This window comes from Chrysemys picta, chromosome 17 (assembly GCF_011386835.1).
Source record: "Chrysemys picta bellii isolate R12L10 chromosome 17, ASM1138683v2, whole genome shotgun sequence".
Taxonomy (NCBI): domain Eukaryota; kingdom Metazoa; phylum Chordata; order Testudines; family Emydidae; genus Chrysemys; species Chrysemys picta.
The window spans coordinates 6,504,949-6,509,928 of NC_088807.1; the positions used below are offsets into that span (position 1 = coordinate 6,504,949).

The 4,980-nt window shown below is 65.9% G+C and overlaps 1 protein-coding gene across 1 annotated transcript in view; it reads left to right on the forward strand.

Annotated features, from left to right (window-relative positions):
- Positions 1–1,957: 1,957 nt before the first annotated feature.
- The window catches only part of GPR4 (G protein-coupled receptor 4), a 14,341-nt gene continuing 11,318 nt past the window's right edge, over positions 1,958–4,980 (forward strand). Inside the window, exon 1 of the mRNA XM_005313959.4 lies at positions 1,958–2,257. The gene's annotated coding sequence lies outside the window, so the exon portion shown is untranslated. The remainder of the gene's footprint in view (positions 2,258–4,980) is intronic.

Here is a 4,980-nt window from a genome sequence, read left to right on the forward strand (position 1 = left end):
TTCCCGTGTTCATTTTATAGTGTTCTAGTTTTTTAATCAAACTGCCAAATGCCTTACTGACGTCTAAGGATATGACATCAACACTGTTACCTTTGTCCGTCAAACTTGTGAGCTTGCTTTAAAAAAAGATAGCTTGACCGGCTCCATTTTCCATGTTGATTGGTATTTCCCCTCCTTTTATTCTTTATTAATAGGGTCCTGGTTCAGCTGCTCCATTATCTCGCCTGAGATCAGTGTCAGGCTGACAAGCCAATAATTACCCAGGTCATCCCCATTTGCCCTTTTTAAATAGTGGCACAAGATTCACTTTCTTCCAGTCTCCTGGAACTTCCCCCGTGCTCCAAGACTCACTGCAAATCCCCATTACTGGTCCAGGGAGATCCTCGGCCAGCTCTTTTAAAACTCTTGGGTGTTATCCAGACTTGCTGATGTACACTTGTTTAACTTTAGTAACTGCTATTTCAATTACTCCTTGGCACAGGAAGCTGGCATCACATGGGTTAAACCACTTCAAATTGGGCAGGCTGGCACAGAAAGGGATTACCCTGATCCAGACCAGGGAAGCGGTAGGGAAGTGGTGAACCTGGCTCGCTGGGGAGGCTGGCACTCCGGGAGTTAACCCACTTGCTTACTTGGGAAGGCTGGCTGGGAAGAGGTTAACACCAATCGCGGGGAGGCTGGCAGTGACATGGTTAACCCCGCTTGTGGGGAGTCTGGTGCTGAAGGGGTTAACCACGGTTCCTAGCCAGGCTTGTGCTGAAGGGGTTAAACCCACAAACAGGGGAGGGCGGCGCTGCAGGGGTTCACACTGCTCATTAGGGGGCTGACGCTGGAGGAGTTAACCTACTTGTTGGGGAGCCCGGCAACACGGGGGTTAACCCCGCTCAAGGGGAGTCCAGCAGTGCAGGGGTTAACCTTCTAGCAGGGAGCCCAGCGCTGAAGAGGTTAACTCGCTGCCGGTGGGGCCTGGGTGCTGAAGGGGTTAACCTGCTCATGGAGGCTTGGCGCTGAAGGGGTTAACCCGCTGGCAGGACCCGGCCCTGAAGGGGTTAACCCACGTGCGGAGGGCAGCAGTGAAGGGGTTAACCCGCTCGAGGGAGGCTTCCTGGCACTAGAGAAGGGGTTGGCCTGCTGGCGAGTTAAAGGGTTAACCTGCTTGGCAGGCCAGTAGCGCAGGGGTTAACCCGCCGGCGAGAGGGGAGCTGGCGGCCAGGGGTTAACCCGTCGGCCCGGGGTGGGGAAATCCGGTAGCTATGGGGTTAACCCGCCGGCGCGGGGGATCCGGCAGCGCAGGGGTTAACCCGCCGGCGGAGGGCGGGGGGGGGGGGGGGTCCGGTAGCTATGGGGTTAACATGCCGGCGGGGCGGGGGGGGGGGGGTTCCGGTAACTATGGGGTTAACCCGCCGGCGGGGGCGGTGAGGGGGGTTCGGCAGCGCAGGGGTTAACATGCCGGCGGGGGCGGTGAGGGGGGTCCGGTAGCTATGGGGTTAACATGCCGGCGGGGGCGGTGAGGGGGGTCCGGCAGCGCAGGGGTTAACCCGCCGGCGGGGGCGGTGAGGGGTGTCCGGTAGCTATGGGGTTAACATGCCGGCGGGGGCGGTGAGGGGGGTCCGGCAGCGCAGGGGGTTAACCCGCCGGCGGGGGCAGTGAGGGGGGTCCGGTAGCTATGGGGTTAACATGCCGGCGGGGGCGGTGAGGGGGGGTCCGGCAGCGAGGGGGTTAACCCGCCGGCGGGGGGGGGAATCCGGCAGCGCAGGGGTTAACATGCCGGCGGGTGCGGTGAGGGGGGTCAGGCAGCGCAGGGGTTAACCCGCCGGCGGGGGTTCCGGTAGCTATGGGGGTTAACATGCCGGCGGGGGCGGTGAGGGGGGTCAGGCAGCGCAGGGGTTAACCCGCCGGCGGGGGCGGTGAGGTGGGTCCGGCAGCGCAGGGGTTAACCCGCCGGCGGGGGTTCCGGTAGCTATGGGGTTAACATGCCGGCGGGGGCGGTGAGGGGGGTCCGGCAGCGCAGGGGTTAACCCGCCGGCGGGGCCGGTCTGTGGCTGCGGCTCCTTCCCTGGGTCGTTCAGTCGCGCGGAGCCGGCGCCTCTGGACACCGCCCGGACCCGCTGCTGCCCCAGGATTGACCCGAGGGCGAGGGGCTGGGCTGGCACCAGGGGCCCCATGACACCAGGTGGAGACGGCCCAGCGGGGGGCCACGGACCCTGCACGCTGCCCCCCGCCCCCCGGTGACCCGCTGTCCCGGGAGCACTGCACGGTGAGACCACGTAATGGGCTGATGGGGGTGCTGACATGTGGGGCTGGGGGTGCCCAGGTGTGGGGCACAGGGTGGGGCGCTGGTGGGTAAGGCTGGGGGTGCCCAGGCGTGGGGCACAGGGGAGGGTGCTAGCATGTGGGGCTGGGGGTGCCCAGGTGTGGGGCTGGGGGTGCCCAGGCATGGGGCACAGGGTGGGGTGCTGATGTGTGGGTCTGGGGGTGCCCAGGCATGGGGCACAGGGTGGGGTGCTGGTGTGTGGGGCTGGCGGTGCCCAGGTGTGGGGCACAGGGTGGGGTGCTGGTGTGTGAGACCTTCCCCCCAGGGTACCCCCTGCCCCCCAGGATACCCCCATGCTCTCATCTGCTCTCTCATGCCCCCACCCCATCAGTCCATCTCCCCTGGGGCCGGTGTCTTGGGCTCCAGAACAGGACAGGGTGGGGGTGGGGCTGGTCCAGGTGTCCCCTCCTGGGCTCTGGGGGTCACCCCATGGCTCAGTCCTCTGCCAGGTTAACCCCTCCCAGGATCTGTCAGGCTAAAGGCTCGGAGTCAGGTTTGGGGCAGCATCACCCCTGCTGGGCAAGTGAACCCGATGTCTGGGCCACTTCTCCCTGGGAGTGAGGGCACTGGCAGTGATAGGGAGCCCAGGGCTGGTCTGGCAGGGGGCTGCGGGTCGGGCATGAGGGGCACTGGCAGAGCTGGGAGGGAGCCGAGGGCTGGGGTAGCAGGGGCTGTGGGTCAGGAGTGAGGGGCATTGGCAGAGATGGGGGAGCCCAGGGCTGGGCTTGGCTGGCAGGGGGCTGCGGGTCAGGCATGAGGGGCACTGGCAGAGCTGGGGGGGAGCCGAGGGCTGGGGTAGCAGGGGCTGTGGGCGGGAGTGAGGGGCATTGGCAGAGATGGGGGAGCCCAGGGCTGGAGTAGCAGGGGCTGCGGGTCGGGGCGTGAGGGGCACTGGCAGAGCTGGGGGGGAGCCGAGGGCTGGGGTAGCAGGGGCTGCAGGTCAGGAGTGAGGGGCACTGGCAGAGATGGGGTGGGAACTGTCCTGCCCCATGTAGCTGATCTGAGTTCGGGTGGAGCCGTGGAAGAGCGGGAGGGGAGGGGTTGGGGGGCAGCCGGCAGGTCGAGTTGGGGTCTCACTGGGGGAGGTCACAGGGTGTAAGGTCGGGTGGGGAGGACCAATGGCACCGTGTGAAGTGCTGCCCCCTGCAGAGGGAACGTCCAGCCCTGGGCAGGAGCCGGCCACGCCTGGGATCCCACATACCAGACCTCGCCAGCGGGCGCTGGCCTGAGAGGCCACAGGGAAACGAGGCCGGTTTTCGTGTTGAGCCCCAGACAGGGAACAACACTGGATCCTGGCCCGCATGCCATGACAAATGACCAGCTCTGCCAGGGCCTGGCACCGGAGTCCTGGCGCCGAAGCCCTGGTGTGTGGGGCCCGGAGTTCTCCCTGTGGGGTTCTCTGGAGCTCGCCCAATGCTGGTGGCCATGCCGCACTGTAACGCTGGCACTCAGAGACGAGGGGCCGGGAGGGGTGCCTGGGGCAGGAACCAAGGAGGCACCGACAGCCCCTGGTACATGCCCCAAGGGCAGCGTAGCCTGTGGGCAGTGATGCTGGCGGAGGGCGTCACTCACAGCGTGTAGCAGGGCAGGAGTCCAGCGCCCCCACACGGAGACACGGGCTGGGGCTCCCAGCAAGCGGCCAAAGCCGGGTCGCCTTGGACACGAAAGAAACAGTGACTTTGGGAGCCCACCCCAGAGCTGGGCGCAGGTGGTGCCGGACCAGTGACTGGGGTAAATCGGAGCTAGGGCCGAATTTTCCCAAGGGGTTTGAGGGGCATGGGGGCATGGCGGGCGCTGGAGAAATCTGGCCCCAAATGTGGGTGCAAAGTGAGTGAAAACGTGGCCATTCCCGGGTTGCTCTTGGCTGAGCCCCCAGCTGGATTTGGCATGGGGGGGCCCTGGCCAGGTTTGGGGCGGGGGGGGGCCCGCTGAGGGTTAGGGGGTGTCGGCCAGTGCCGCGGGTGGGAAGGGTGGGTGCCATATGTGTGTGACAGGCCAGAGAGGAGACTTTGGAGGGGCAGTCGCGGGGGGTGCCCGGGCTTGAGCCGTTAGTTCTCTGTGCTGCCGGAGCACCAGGGGCCCCAGCCCTGTCCAAGGCCCGTCCTGCCGGGTGCTGCCCAGACAGGGCAGAGATAGGCCCTGCCTGGCAGGGGATGGGAGTAGCCCAAACCCGGCTCCTCGGGGTGGCAGGAGGGTAAGACGAGCTGTGACGGCTGTATCCAGCCCCTGTGGAGGGGCAAAGGGCATGGGGGCTGGCAGGGCATGACCCCTCGCTCCAGGCCCCTGGCCCCCTGGGGAGGGGCCCTGCCCTATTTCCCAGGCCCCAGGCCAGCTCTGCAGCCCGCAGGAATCCTGGCGCCAGACCCCACCCCTCCAGCCACACTCCCAGCATGTTCCCAGCAGGGAGGAGTATCAGGGTCATTGGGGGAAACTGAGGCACCAATCTGCGGGGCAGGGGCTGGCCCCAGCACACAGAGCCAGGGACACGGCTGGGAACAGGACCCTGGAGGGACTCTGGCTGGGAGGGGACCCTGGACTAAGGCCCCACTGCCAGGGTTCCCCTCCCCCCGCAGTGCAGACCCCAGGGCTTGTCTCCGCCGATGCTGGGGCCGGGGGGCAGTGACCAGCATTTGGGGGGAATCAGGAGAAGCTAGCTGCCCCCCCCC